Source organism: Kryptolebias marmoratus, linkage group LG1 (genome assembly GCF_001649575.2).
Source record: "Kryptolebias marmoratus isolate JLee-2015 linkage group LG1, ASM164957v2, whole genome shotgun sequence".
Taxonomy (NCBI): Eukaryota; Metazoa; Chordata; class Actinopteri; order Cyprinodontiformes; family Rivulidae; genus Kryptolebias; species Kryptolebias marmoratus.
The window spans coordinates 8,767,583-8,783,900 of NC_051430.1; the positions used below are offsets into that span (position 1 = coordinate 8,767,583).

Genomic DNA, 16,318 nt, shown 5'->3' on the forward strand with positions numbered 1-16,318 from the left:
CGATCACCATCCCTCCGTTTCCCCTCTCTCCCGCTACCTCTCGCGGTTCTCCAGAAAGCCAGAGCGGGTCCGGTTCTGGTTGCCGAGGGGAGCTCGGGCAAAGCGCGCCGAGGAGGAAGAAAAAAACAGCTAAATCTCCCCCCACCTCCGTCCGGCCTCCGCTGCTACTCACCGGAATCCGGTGCCGAGCCGCCGCGAGGAAGGTGCCAGAACCGTGCGAAACGAAGACAACAACAAGGCTAAAAATGCAGCCAGAGACCAGGGGCTCTAGAGCCGACGCCATCTTTGAGTGAAACAGGAGCGCGGCTGGTGGGGGAGGGGGGAACACTGAGCCGTCAGGCAGGGCCCAGGGACCGTCTGCATGGTGCGAGGCGAAGATCCAGGGGAAAAGACGTTCACTGCAAGGCGCGGGGGCGGCGTGCTGTTGCTATGAGAGGGGTGTGGGTATCGCTTGAGCACATGAAATGGAAGAAAGGGACAGATGGTGGTGGTGGTGTTTGGAGGAAAAGGGAGAAATTTAAAAAAAGAAAAGAAAAGAAAGGTGTTCACGCGTTTTCTGCTGTGCCACAGCGACATAGGAGGAAACTGAAAGGGAGCGTCTGCCTTTTTTCCCCCCTCAAGAATTTGTAAAAATAATAAATAAAAAGCGCCTTAACGTTAGAGGGTATTTAAAGATCAAAGTGAGACATCCTTCCCTGCTGCAGTCTATAGTATGAGCTGTATTTTTTTTAATATACAAACTGAAGATGGAAATGGAGCCACACAGACTCAGTCCCCAGGGCTGATCAGATGTTGCAGCGTGTAGCTGTGTGTGCATTACAGTAAATGATGGAGCCTGTTATTATCTGCCTATGCAGAGTTGTTTGCTGTTGCATTGTTCATCAGCATGCAAACAGAATTATCTTTACAAATATATATATATATATATATATATATAAATGTAATATGTTTGCAGCTGATCCACTAAGGTACATTTGATTTGATGACAGCAATCTCATAATTTATGTCTGGAAAAAAGAGCTTTTTTAAACCATGTTTTAATGTAATTTCAACCTGGTGACAGATGAACATCACATGATGTAAAGGAATGATAATAATTCCACTCCATCTGAGTCTGCACTTAATCTAGATGCAACGTTTTGCTTTGACAGTGCGGAAATTATGGGTATTTTAAACTGAACTGAGAAATACTTTCATTCACGGTGAAAGTCATGTTTACTGACTCATGATTTGTGACTATTTTAAGCAAATCTGTCATGGCTGAGGCAGACTTTGCTCCTTCACTTTAATAATTATGACACAGGAGCACTTGTTTAGGGAATCTGGCAGCGATCTTCATTTTCTATTACAGTGTAATGCCAAAAGCTCCCCGGATGGAAATTAAATTATCTGGGGCTTTTGAGTAAAATGATGTGTACAGCAGTCCTCGGAGACGGATTATAGTGTCTTATAGGGAGCAATTAGACTTGATGTTTTCCCATGTTAGAGGTGTCTTGTGAGAGGGTGAAACGCTGTCAGCGCAGCGGTGATCAAATAAAACCAGTAAGGTCGCGCTTTACTCACTGTTTGTCTAGCACTGCTTCGGGGACAGATAAATTACATTCCAACGACAGGACACTAATTATAATTAACGGCGGTGTTATTACAGAGATAAATAGTGTGAAGCGTTAACACTTGAGCAGCTATTAGTGCACCTCCTGAGGACTCGTGTTGCATTAGTGTACAGTGCAGGCCGGCCAACAGATGGACAATACTCAGGAGAAGCGTGCACCCCTACTGTCATCCCTGAAAATGAATAAATAATACTGTGTATAGTGATCCACAGCGGAGGCCGTGCTCACAGTTACACAACAGCAGACACAAGATACAAGGTGGAGGAATATCAAGTCGTTTCACCAGAAGTTTGATCAGATTGGTGATTTTCAGACCGACTGACCTCTTAGGCCTGGGATGTGGAAGCTACTAATCCAAAACTTTATCCACTTCAGAAAGTGAGCCAACTAATACTGAATATAAATACATACTAAAATAAGCAAATTCAATGGTTTGCAAGTTAATTAAACTTTTTCACAACTAGAGCAAAGACAACATACCAAAAGTAACTTTTTGCCATGTGGAATCACAACACAATGCTATCTGGTCATTTACAGGCCAAAATATCATCAAATTTAAAAGATCCATGAAACAGAGAAATGCATAATACAGCTTCGTTCCAGATGTGCACTGGGTACTGGTACATATCCCATACGTTCTTGTTCTTTCGGCTGTTCCCTTCCTCAGGGGTTGCCATAGAGAGCAAACTCGCACGAATGATTTGGCAATTGCTTTTTTTTTACGTCAGATGCGCTTCCTGCCGCAACTGACCACGAAGCTGCCGCAGCCCCCACATATTCCATACATACCAGGTAAATACCCAGTACTCACCAGATATGCATGGGTACATACTGTGTTATGTACACGGTACCTATAGGGACCAGGCAGTCTAATGGAGTGACTTGTTACCCTGTATTTATTGCATACATACCAGGTCAGTAACAGGCTGTATTTATGTACTGCTATCGCCACAAATTCGTTCAATTCAAGAAACACAGCTGAAAATCAATATGTAATGTCTGAGCCCTCAGCTACCACACCGTTAGAAACATGAACTACCCTTGTAATGGATAGGGCTTTCTGTGCCAAACCTGCAGGGGCGCTACAAAGAGGGGGACCAACGAGAGCAATGGCCCACCCTAAAAAATTAAACAGTCCTATATTCATAATCTGTTAGCAAAATATTTTATGCCCCACTGTACAGACTTTAATGAAACGTCCAGAAAGCAATCATCTACATCAGAATTAATTTTGGAGTCGCCCTAAATCAAGCTGGCTGACACAGCTAATTAGCCTTAGCAAACACAAAAAAAATGGCTATAGCTCGGCCAGTTTTAAAGGTGCTGAGCTAACATTTGTTGTAACAGATTGAGCACTAACTGATCTTGCAATACCTTTGTTTAAGATTTCATGCATTCATTGTAGAAATGCTAAGTTTTAATTATGAATGTGAACTTAAGAGAAGAGAGAACGAGCTTCAGTGCACTGAGTAGTGCTGTTCTCAGAGATATTAACTGTAAAGTAAAAGAAAAGGGAAGGAAACCTTTATCAGATGGTAATTGCCCAACTCCTGCATTCAACTAGCCTATATATTACAGCAGCATAATAACATCTTTGAAATTCTGTAGTGACTTTCGGTTTTGGTGTGCCACCCCAAGATAAGTGGCACCCCATCTAGCCCCCCTTTTTGAAAACTTTCTGGAGGTGGTCTCGTAAACCTGGGCTGCACAGCTGGTCAGAGCTGTTCCTCATAACAAGAAGGTTTGTGGTCTTTTGAATGCGTGGGTTTTCTCCAGGTACTCCAGTTTCCTCCCTCAGTCCATAAACATGCAGGCTAGGTTGTTGGAGACTGAAAGCTGACTTTAGGTGTGAATGTGTGCATGGCTGTTTGTCTCCATGTGGCCCCGTGATGAACTGGTGACCTGTGCAGGGTGAACAGCTTCCCTTGACCCTGAACTGAATTAAAGTTTGGTTTTTAAAAAAAGCACGGGTGTTCTGATAATTTGTTCGTCAGTAAATCATAAAATGGAAATATTTAAATAAATAAAAATGAGATAAACTGGTATGCTCCATGAAAACCAGCCGTTTCCATTGCATGGTTTTCTTGCATCACGTCTTGTGCTTTTTGAGAACAACCCAAATGCCACTAAAACGGTTCCAGTGTTCATATATGAACAACTGCTTTGATAACTGGAAGCAAAATCTTCACATTCTGTCAAGAAAGATTTTGTTTGTGTGTGTTGTTTACAGTTTATGTGCAAAAAACTGTGAATGAGACAAAAAAACAAAACAAGTAAGATTGAGAACAAAATGATGAGAGGTATTTTTGTTTATTTTTTCTATTTATATAAAGAAAAAAAAAGACTTCATCCATGTTTAAAATGGTCTTATTAACTTTTGTTCCTTGTTTGTGGTTTGATGATTTCAGAAGCACAGAATTGTGAGAGTTGGTATGTTTTTCTCAACCGGAAATGGGCGGAATGCTGCCTCCGGATCGGGGGTGAGTCTCTGCCTCACATGGACGAGTTTAAGTATCTGGGAGTCTTGTTCATGAGTGTGTTTACGATTGATGGTAGGATGGAGCGGGCGATGGAGCGGGCGATGGATCGACGGATCGGTGCCTCGTCTTCAGTAATGAGGGCGTTGCTTTGATAGGTCGTGGTGAAGATAGAGTTGAGTCGAAAGGCAAAAATTTCGATTTGCTGATCCATCTACGTTCCAACTCTCACCTATGGCCATGAGGTTTGGATCATGACCAAAAGCACGTGATCCTGGATGGAAGCGGCTGAAATGAGCTTCCTTCGTAGGGTGGCTGGGCTTCGCTTTAGAGATAAAGTGAGGAGCTCCATCATCAGGGTGGAGCTTGGAGTAGAGCCGCTGCTCCTTCGCATCGAAAGGAGTCAGTTGAGTTGGTTCAGGCATCAGTTTAGGATGCCTCCTGGATGCCTCTCTTTGGAGGTTTTTCGGGCATGTCCCACTGGGAAGAGATCTCAGGGAAGACCCAGAACTTGCTGGAGAGATTATGTAACCTCTATGGCCTGAGAATGCCTTGAGATCCTCCAGAAGGAGCTGGAGAGTGTCACTGGGGAGAGGGAGGTCTGGGTTTCTCTCCTGGACCTGCTGCTTCTACAACCTGACCATGGATGGATGGATGGATGGATGGATGGATGGATGGATGGATGGATGCTGTTTTTATTACCACCACTGATAAATATCTCTGGTGTGAATCAATATAAAGTTCAGTTGTTAGGAGGGTGCATGGGGAACCCAGAACGCAGACACATTTCTTGATTTTAAATAATTTATTAACAAAAAGAAGAAACAAAAACACAAAAGGCTGACGTGGCAGCAAAAACACAGAAACAAAAAAAACTTACACTGGCAGTGAGGTAACTGAGGAGAAAAAAAGGCACAAAGCTTGACCGTGGCGATTAAAAAACAAGAGCACGAACATTAGAACGGACAGAATGAACCAGTGAGGAATGAAAGAAACAAGGCCGGTTTCAAAGGAACTGAAAGTGAGTGGGAAATGAATTGCAGCTGGGAGATGAAGGAGCAGGTGAGGTGGGCGGGGCAGGCAGCCTGGAGAATTACTTAGCAGAGGGCAGGTGAGTAGTGATAGGAGACACAGAACAAAACTGCACAAGAACTTAACTGAACACAGAACAAACAAGAAATAAAACAGAATTCCAGAAACATAAAACAACTAAGAACCTAATTCAAATAAACGCAAAAATATTCACTAACATTCACTGAATTCTCTTGTTGGACAAGCTCAGTGGTGTTATGAAGAAAAATGACTCTATAAATAAGCCTGTGACCATGTTCAACATTATGGTGACACTGTAACTTTATTTCTGCGTTCGCTTTGTGGCTGAAATGACTGTAAACTATCAGTCATGAAGTATTAAATCGGGTAATTGAGAAAAGTTACACTGTGTGGCAGAAAGAAAACCACTTTATTCAATATAACTGTTTGACTAGACAGCTTTTAGTAGTGTATGAAACTATAACACTGATTTGAAGCTGTGCTATTTCCTGTCTGTGAATGGTTTAATGGACATTTCAGAGCTGTTGTCCATTTTTTAACGTCGAAAATCTAAGCAAGTTTTTATTTTCCAACATTTTCCAACTCCACCGCTTAATGAAAGTCGCTGCGTGACACTCCTGGCTTGTTTTCAGCTTTCAGCTCAGGGAAGGAGATGAGTAATCCTTAGCTTCCTTTCATCCCCTTAATCCATCCTTTTCTTAATTTCTATTCTCTGAGCATCCACCTGCTGGGGGCCCTGAGCCCCCGGCAAGCTGCATCAGTGTCCACCTGCCCTCCTGCAACCCTCCCCTTTTCGCTTCAACACACACGCACACAGTCTCTCACACACACACGTATCCTGTCCATCTGATGCACAGCAGCAGTTTCTGGTTTACTTCCTGGCTCTGGTTTCAAGTCAAATAAGCGCAATATTTTGATTTGAAAATAATTGCCATGCTTAATTTTTATTCTTTTTTTTTTTTTTTGCAGTTGTAATTTTTAATCACAAGATTGTACTTCTGCAGATAAATAGATTTTGTCATTTTAATTTCAAAATCGTTTGAAGCCGAGTGCCAAAAACTCTTACTGCAAATGTACATAAAACACGGGTCGGGCCAATTTCCTTGTACAGACTCAGTAAAATGAGAATGTTTGCACATAAAATCCGCGATGATGTTTTCCCATATCACAAAGGTCACTTGGCACTTGACCAAATGAATATTAATTCAAACAGAATCTTTGGCAACTTCTTCTTCTTGCTGTACAGACGGAGTTTCTACCAGGGTAAATTAATGAGACCCAAAGGAGCAGAGACAATCAATATGAAGTCAGGGAGTTGTATCGCAAAAAGAGGAAGCACATTCTATCTGTCCCCTCGTCTTACTTTACCATTATAAAATAAGAAAATATGATTTATTCAGAATGTAGCTGTGAGTAAACAACCCAGCAGTCTGTGACATTCAAGCAAACCACTTTTATAAATTCCTGTTTTTTTTTTTTTTCTTTTTTGGGCGATGACGAGCGTGCTTTGCTCAGATAACCAAGCGGGGTCCGCGACTTCTTTCCTATTCTGTGTGAAACCAGCAAAAGCTTCCTGCTGGGGCTGGCTGGCTGGTTGCCAAGTCCCCAGACCCCAGTCCAACCATTCCACCCATCCCCACCCCCAACAAAAACCTCCACTCCCCTCCCATCCTGAAAAGAACTGAAACATACAACGGAAATTTCCAGGGCCTGTACGCCCAAGAGTGCCCCTCCACCCGTCCAGTAACACCACCACCACCACCACCACCAACAGCTCCTCCTTCCCTCCCTTCCTCCCTGTGGCCCCTGCTCTCCCCCTCTGCTATGAATCCAAAGGGACAGAGAGCAGCTGGAAGGTGAAGTGCAGCTTGTAGGCGCTGAGCTGAAAGTCAAACCGAGACCCCTCCTGTCTTAAAAAAACAAACAAAAAAACGCCCTCCTCCCCTGAAAACACACCAACTCCTTCACTTCAACTCAGAGGTGCTCAAGAGGGCCGTAGAGTATGCTTTTAACACCGGAGCTTTAAAAGACGAGAGAGACAGGGAGGGAAATGTGGAGGACTACTTTGTTTGCCAAATCAATCGTTCTCTTGTCCTTAGCTATTGTTTTAAGTGTACATAGATGTGAGAGCTGGGACTTCTGACAAGGCTGTTAAAAAAAAAAAAAAGCACAAACAGCGCAGTGGAGGTGGAACAAGTTTCAGTGCAAGACGGAGCTGAAAAGGAAAACACCCAAGAAAACATCTGCTTCTTACTTGTAGAGGCACGAGTCATAACTTTCATCTGACTTGAAAGGAGTTCAGATAAAGTCTGAGCAACTGATGACATATAATAACGCCCAGAAAGCCAGAGAACTCGCCAAGGAGAAAGGCTATCGAATCGAGTACAACAACAGTGGGACATGTGTCCAAGACTAAGCAGTTTTTAAATGGTGTCCTGTGTTTACACGGTTGAAATGAGAAAATAAGAGATCTGGAAGTGTCATAAAACATCTCCTCACGTCTTATAAGCAAGTCGGTCCGAATTCGTGATGCAAACAGCATACACATAGTACAACATGTGCAAGCGTTCCTTTCATTCCAGAAAGGAGAAACAGCTGTTTTTATTCAGCAGTAAATACGAACTTGAAGGGGAGACAACAAAGTATTGTCTCTAAAAATTTGGTACCAAACTATTTTTTTTAATGAAAAGACAACCGACAACAAGAAATGGACCAAGAAAAGATGAGTCTTATGTTACTAACGAACCCTCACACAGAGACATTTAGCCTAAAGATTGTACATTGTTAGCAGAACACTTTGAAATTTCCAGAAACATGTTTACCCTCTTATCTACTAATATGTGGGTTTAGATATATGAGTATATTACTGCTAATTTTACCTAACCATTTATCTAATGGCTTTCTGTCATCAAATTACTTATGTACCCGTGATTGAATGGCGAGCTCTCTATGCTCGTCACAACCTATGAGTGGGGTGGGACAGTGGCAAACTTGGAAAATCTCCTTTGTGTCGATTTCCCTAAGAGGCTCTCCTGCCTGCTCATCACGCTCTGCGCTCCCGCCCTGGCGCAACTCTCCCGTACAATGTCAAGATGCAGCTATGTCCGAGGAGATCGAGCACAACACCACAGCTCTGAGTTTTACATTTGTACTAGGTTATTTCTATGACCTGGTCACAATTATAATCATAGCCTAGGCATCCTACAACAAAGTCATGTCGGTGCACATGGGGGCCCTTGTCATGCTCCCCAAAGCTCCAGCCAGGACCTCTGTCCGCTGCCACCACAATGATGTACCACCAGGGCCTTGATATGGAAGCTTTGTGTATGCTCAAACCTTCCATGACGTATCACGCGTAATGGGGAGTCGATTCACACCTTAAGGACCTCGTCAAGACCCTGTAAAGATCATCCGCACTCTCACACTCTCACTACATGGCGGTGTTGTAATTTTGTGGGAAAAGGACCATAGTGATAATGTCTGTTCTGAATGCAGGTAAAATTATCACTCCACAAGTGGATGAGTTCCAGTATCTGGGAGTCTTCTCCACAAGTGATGGTAGGATGGAGTGGGAGCTGAATTGACGGACTGGGGTCTCGTCCTAAGTAAAAAGGGGTTTTCTCCGGTCTGTCATGATAGAGTAAAAGCTGAGCCAAAAGGCGAAGTTCTCGACTTAGTCGTTAGGCTATGCTCCAACCCTCACCTACATGTACGAGTTACAGAATCATGACCCAGACACAAGCAGCTGAAAAGGGCTTTCTTTGTAGGGTGGCCAAGCACAACCTTAAGAGATAAGGGGAGGAACTCCATCATCCGAGGAGAGCTCAGTGTCGAGCCGCTGCTCCTCCGCATCCTAAGGAGTCAGCTGAGGCGCCTGACTAGGGATGCCTCCTGGGTGCCTCACTCTGTAGTTTTTTTGGGTGTGTCCCACTAGGAAGAGAGCTTGCTGGCTGGATTATATTTCCTCTCTGGTCTAGGAAGGTCTCGGAATCCCAGTGTCGCTGGGGAGAGGGATGTCTGGGCTTCACGAGCAGCCTGACCAAGAAAATGGAAGATAGATAAAATATAGATTGATAAAATTAAATGTATGTTTCCTTCCATAGCATCTGTTTTGCAAGATACAACAGTAAAAACCTAGACCTCTTCCAACAAAAGGACAAAACATATTTGATTTGCTCCTGATTCTGTTTTACAGTTTGTCATTTCCAGGAAACCGATTTGAAAATGCTGACGTCTCGCACCTCCTGGAGACAGGAATCGGTTTTGCTTTCACATGAACACCCAAGCAAACCATGAACTGTTGCAGAACGGTTATGAAATGAGAAAAGCCAGACAAAACTACTGTACCAGACTAGTTAGAAGTTTTACCAGACAACACTCAAGCTGCTTGAAAACTTTCATTGCATATAAAATTTTGCAAAACAATCTGCAGACTGATACCCAGATGTCTGTTTATAGATATTACTAGCAGCAGGCAGTTAGCTCAACTTAGCACAGAGACTTTAAATTAGGTCTAATGTCTAACATTTGGTTTATTCAAATCAATAGACCAAACAGGCTGTTTTTTTTTAATAAAAGCTATTGAGTAGCACCCCTGCAGCTCAGTAACATAAGCTGACAGTTGTTGATTGTTTATATTATTGGTGCAGGAAGTTCTAGAAATATTCATGCATATGACTTCCTGTAAAATTATAGCTGCATCATCACTATAGTTTTATAATAGATGAGAAAAGAAATCTATTCATACAACTCTCAGCATGGCATTTCCCCTAAATTTCAAACTTCTCCACTTTGGATTGCAAAGTTTCATGATCCCCCCTTTTATTTTGTCTCTTCCTATCTCCAGCACCCACACCCAACCTTTTTTTTCCTTCTTTTCTTTTTACACTACTGATCATACCACGAGCCCCTGCTTTGTGTTATTATTCCGCAGTGCTCTGTTTGACATCCTGGCTGCTTTCTTCTCCTCGCGACTTTGCGGCGGCTTTATCAGCAGCAGCTTTGGCAAAGTCGCCCACAGACCAGAGCAGAAGAAGAGCAGAGAGCCCCGTTTGATGTGAGGAAAGTTGAAACAAAGGGCATTGAGAAGACGGATGATTAAAAGACAGTAACAACCAAAGGCAGAGCCTTTTTAGACGCCATTTGGTTTTGGAGATTTGTCATGTCCGGCCTTGTTAGATAACCCCAAAACTCTTTTTAATAGGAGGGAAGCTGATCGGTGACTAAACAACTGTATCACAGAAGGTTTGTCTGCTTTCACACAACAAACAGAAACTATGTCACATGACGCCTTGTTTGGTTCTCCAGACCTCCCACGTTACAGGCTCTTTCCCAACTGCGAGCCTTCCAGTCTCAGAGTGTAGCAGCTCTGCAGTGTTTGCAGAGCAGGATGCACCACAGACAACAATGCAGCCTCCAGGACTCACACACACACACACACATTCCTGTAGGTCTGCTGCTGCTTGGTGCTGGTGGTGGGGGCTAACCTCTGGAGCTCAACAGGCTTTGTCTTTCTCTTCCCCCCACCTCTTTGCCACCCTGACCTTTTTTGTGCTCGTTTACTTAAAGGAATAGTCTGGTCATTTTTGAATTGATGTTCTGTCAAATAGTTATCAGTAGTCAGTACCTTATCAGCCAGGACATCAGTCATAAAGCACAGAGTGTGAAGAAAAGGGCAAAAGTCTTTGTCCAGGCTAGGCTAATGGCTAGCCAAACATGGGCCTATTTTTTACTTATTTATTTATTTTTGTTTCCAGGCTTATAAGACAACTCTTTCTCAAAAACAACATACCGGTGTGAAAGTACAGATCCCTTAAGGCGATGTTGGTGAAAAAAATAATTGAAATAGGGTTTTTGCAGCACGAGAAACTATCTGGTACACACGAGAAACATTCTCATGGGCACACAATGTTATTTGGTGCACTTTAGATAGTTTTTTTTGTGCGCACAAGAAACTATTTGGTGTGCACAAGATAATCGTCTTGGTAGTCTAGCAAGCGATATGTCCTTAAACTAGAGCTGGTCGGTTACTGACTCACTCGGGTTAATGATCACTTTGCCTGAATCAGAACTCAGAAGTCTGAGGTCTCAATTAAACCCCTAAATCCTACATGTCCTCTGGAAGACTGATGCTAAGTCTGCGAGCTAGCAGACACACCAAAAAAAAAAAAAAAAAAACAACTGAATCCCAGGAAAGGAGCAGTTCACAGCCATGTGTAAAGCGGCTGAGATGAGGATCAGTGCCTCCAAATCTGAGGCCATGGTCTTGAGCCGGAAAAGGGTAGAGTGCCTTCTCCGGGTTGGGGAAGAGGTCCTGCTCCAAGTGGAGAAGTTTAAGTAACTTGGAGTCTTGTTCACAAATGAGGGAAAAATGGAGCGGGAGATCGACAGGCGGATTGGTGCAGGGTCTGCAGTGATGCAGGCGCTGTACCGATCTGTCGATCTACGTTCCTACCCTCATCTATGGTCACGAGCTTTGGGTAGTGACCGAAGGAATGAGATCGCAGATACAAGCAGCCGAAATGAGTTTTACCCACAGAGTGTCTGGGCTCTCCCTTAGAGATAGGGTGAGAAGCTCGGTCATCCAGGAGGGGCTCAGAGTAGAGCCACTGATTCTCCACATCGAGAAGAGCTAGTTGAAGTGGCTCGGGCATCTGGTTATGATGCCTCCTGGACGTCTCCCTGGTGAGGTGCTCTAGGCACATCCCACCGGGAGAAGGCCCAGAAGAAGACCCAGAACACAATGGACTATGTTTCTTGACTGGCTTGGGAATGTCTTGAGATTCCATCAGAGGAGCTGGCCGAAGTGGCTTGGGAGAGGGGAGTCTGGGCCTCTCTGCTTACGCTGCTGCCCCCACGACCCAACCCCAGATAAGCAGAAGATAATGGATTGATGGATGAACGTGCTCAGAGGATGCTGAGGCTCATTGACCACAGAGATCACCAACGTTCTGTAGAGTCAACAGCTACCAACCTCCAAATTTCATGTGGTCTTCAGATAAGCTAAAGAACATTGTGTAGACAGCTTCATGGAATGGGTTTCCATGGCCAAGCAGTTGCATCCAAGCCGTACATCACCAAGTGCAAAGTGTCAGATGCAGTGGTCTAAAGCATGCCGCCACTGGACTCTAGAGCAGTGAAGACGTGTCGTCTTGAGGGATGAATCATGCTTCTCTGTCTGACAATCTGATGGACGAGTCTGGGTTTGGCATTTGCCAAGAGAACAGTACTTGTCTGACTGCATTGTGCCAAGTATAAAGTTTGGTGGAGGGAGGATCATGGTGTGGGGTTGTTTTTCAGGAGTCGGGCTGGGCCGCTTAGTTCCAAGGAAAGGAACTCTTGATGCTTCAGCATACCGAGACATTTTGGACAATTTCCTGCTGCCAACTTTGTGGCAACAGTTTGGGGATGGCCCCTTCCTGTTCCAACATGACTGCTCACCAGGGCAGACATGGACGAGTGAGTTTGATGTGGAAGAACCTGACTGGTCTGAACAGAGTCCTGACCTCAACCCAACAGAACACCTTTGATGAATTGTAGTGGAAACTGCGAGGCAGTCTTTGTAGCATATTTAAATTATTATTTTCACCAGCGTTTCTTTCAGGGCTCCAAATGAAAGAACACAACATTAGATACTTTGTTACACCGTCAATTGTTTAGTTTGTTGCCCTTTTCTTAATGAAACCACAAAGTTTACTCAGTGGACTGATTCATTCAGCAGCCTCGGCACCATCAGCAAATATACGACCTGTCTATAATCAGTGCACATACATTCGACTAGTAACACGAACACTGTTTGGTTAATATTAGCTAATGCAGCGTTCCTTCACACCTGTATGTCGTTTTGGAGAAAAATAGGGTTAGACATCATTTGAATTTGAACAATTCTGGTTCCGATGCCTCGTCTTGGTTTCGATTCCTACTGATTCTAGATTATTGTCACCGCCGAACTTTCTTCAACTTTTGCTTCTCTTTCTTCTTCTTCTTCCTGTAGAATTTTTGTCGCTTGACTAATAACTTTGGGCCTTAGTGAGATTGGAGAGGGGTGTGTGTTTTTCCACTTGGTGGGGGTTGCGGGTGAGGTCGAATGGAGGATGGGGACGTTTTCCCCGCAGAGATTCTCTGTCTTTGCCGATGGCTCTCGCGCTTCAAATATGATGATGATTTGCAGAAAAAAAGATCTTGCGTGAATTATTTATCAGAACTCTGGTTTTACTTGGCCTATCGACACAATTCAAAAACCGGTGTATAGTTCAAAGTCTGTACTTTTGACACAAATTTAAAGAGTCTCGAAGAGGGCACATCTTTCCCGCTAGAGCGATTTAAATTGGTCATGTGACTTGGATGCGCCACACTGGAATGCTGCTGCACACACTTCCTGGGGATTCTTCTTCATTGTTGTTTTGCGGCTTTCCGGGTATCGAAACTAGGAATGGAAACTTAAAAATTTGAACAATTCCGGGAGAATCGGAATGTCAGTCCCAGTTCCAATCAATTTTCGAAAGTCAATGCCTAACCCTAGAGAAAAAGCTGTTTTATAAACCTGAAAAATAAAAACAGGCACTTGTTTGGCTAACCCTTAGCCTCGCCTGCCTCGTTTTCTGTACTCCATGCTCTGTGACTGATGTCACGGATAATAAGGCACTAAGTATTGATAACTATTTGACAGAGCATCCCTTCCAAAAGTAACCAGACTTTCCCTATAAACAAAAAAGCCTTCCTCATAAGGGAACATTAAGACGTCCTGAGTCAGTTCCATTAGGAGCCGGGGGCAAGCTTTATGTCGAAACGGACGTGTTGGTTAATGAGCGTGTGAATGCAAACGATTCCTTGTTCTAATCAGTGCGATCTATATTAAATCCCCTTCAGTTCATAGTCATCCGTATTGATGATGCCACTTTCGGATTAGTGCAGGGTAATGGGATCAAAAAGTGTACATTCCCATGAATAATGAACCCTACACGGTGGCACTAAACTGCATTATAGAGGCAGTAATGATCTGTGTCGTTATTATGTAAACCGTGATGAATCAGTTATTCATCCAATACTGTCCCTAATTGAATGATTCGATTTGAGCGTGTGAGTAAAGATGTGCATGTCTGTCCCCGCCCCCCCTCCTCCTGTGCTTACAGTAGCAGGAGGCGACAGATGGAGCACATTCTGTAATCATGTTGGTGTAAATGAAAATTACAGATTATCCTGAGAGACATGCTTCTACGTATCACGCCGAAGGTGATAAATACTCCTGAGTGCTTCTGGATAACAGTATCTAGTCCAGGTGGCAGTGACAGAGGGCGTGCTGTGGGTTTTTGTTATTTTTTTATTTTTCTTTTTTTTCCATACGGGGGAGAGACAACGGAACGTGCGGCGGAGAGTGATGATAATATCACGTCTCATCCATCCTGCTTTCTGCTGCAAGAACGTTTGCTGCCTGGAAACAGCATGGGGGGGGGTGTTCAATCTTCTCTTCTTTAGGACTACGATTAAACGCTTCTCATATCATTTAGCTTAAAGGCTATTTGTTATGTGAGGTTGTCATTTTCTTATTTGTTGCTAATATTTTTATGCAAGCACTGAGACGGCAGTATGACTTCACCGTGGTTCTGTTTTCACGCGGGCAACTGCTGCAAGAAATTAAAAACTAAAATCCCTCGAAGTACTGCATATTGCCCGTCATCTTTTTTTTTGAGTTTTTGAGCAATCTCTTAGCGCTCAGGATATGTGATGAGGATGACTCTTAGCTAACGCCACACCAAAATTTAGCTCAATATCTGTAAACCTGACTGACGCATAGCTCCTTGTGTGTTGTCTTGAATTGGCTTGACTCCAAAAGTAAATCAGTTGTAGACGTACATTCAATGATTACTGTCTGAGAGCTTCGTTAAAATCCATCCACTGGGCCAAAAAGTATTCTGCCAACAGACAAATGAACACGCACACAGGGACGCAGGCAACTACATTATCACCCACCTTTCATGGTAACAAGCGACACATATGCTCGAAACCTTGTGGAGTCTTTGTCTGTCAAAGCAAAAATATTACCAACATTCGGCCCAGATCTCCACAGATAGGACAGATCCTGTAACACAGCAGGTTGTGAGAACTCGTGAAGAACATCCTGCCAGGAAGTGAGTGAGATCGATGGGTGGCAGAAAAGAAAGCCTGGACCTGATTCTTCAGGCGTTTATGTGTGAACATCGGCACGGCTGCATCTGGTCATAACTGTCAGGCAGTTCAGTTCCACCGTAAAGCTGACACTTTTAATGTTTTCACCAAACGTCGCAGTCATTGCTGGCACAAAAATTCCCCGTGGGCACCAAGGTTTGCCTACAAGGACACTACAGGTTCGACTGCCGGCTAACTAAACTCCCTTGTACAGATTTATGGTTGATCTCTGACATCTATGTTCCTCTCTCTCATGCTGGAGTTGGGCTCGGCCGCTCAGTTCCAGTGAAAGGATCTCTTAATGCTTCAGAATACAGTGACATTTTGAACAATTTCCTGCTCCCAGCTTTGTGGGAACCGTTTGGAGACGGTCCCTTCCTGTTCCAACACGACTGGTCACCAGGGCACAAAGCAAGGTCCATAAAGACATGGATGAGGGAGTTTGGTGTGGTGTTTGTGACTGACCTGAGTCCTGACCTCAACCTGATAAAACACATTTGATGAATTAAATAATCTGAATGAAAAAACACTAAATTGGATGTTTTGGTATACCATCGTTTGTTTAACTTGTCGCCGTTTTCTAAAGTTTACTCAGCGGACTGAGACATTCAGCAGCCCGTTCATGCTGCTCTTCCTACTTACGAGGCAACTTCAGCCCAGACTGTTTTCATTTTTGGTTCCACAACAGTGGAACTGGCAACTAGATTAAGGGTCCCCATAAGGCTGTGGTGATTTGGTTTTTTTCCTGTGTTTTGTTTTACTTCTGTTTTAGTTTATTGGTTTGTGTTTTAGTTTCTGTTTTCGTGTTTTTTCACTTCCTCATTCCTCCTCAGTCTATTTCTCCCTCTGCATTCCTGTCAAGCCCACTCACACCTGTCAAAGCCTGTTAATCTTGTCACCTGTCTCCACTTACCTGATTATCCTCAGCACTTTAAATACCCGGTCATTTCTTCCACTAGTCGCTGGTTCATTGTTTTTTGTTTGCCGTTAGCTGCCATGCTCCGTACCTTG

The 16,318-nt window shown here is 43.7% G+C and overlaps 1 protein-coding gene across 2 annotated transcripts in view; it reads right to left on the minus strand.

Annotated features, from left to right (window-relative positions):
- Positions 1 to 334, minus strand: part of kat6a (K(lysine) acetyltransferase 6A) — a 30,273-nt gene extending 29,939 nt beyond the window's left edge. For both annotated transcript variants that reach the window (XM_017414633.3, XM_017414629.3), the window contains exon 1: positions 173 to 334. The gene's annotated coding sequence lies outside the window, so the exon portion shown is untranslated. The remainder of the gene's footprint in view (positions 1 to 172) is intronic.
- Between the last annotated feature and the right edge of the window lie 15,984 nt (positions 335 to 16,318).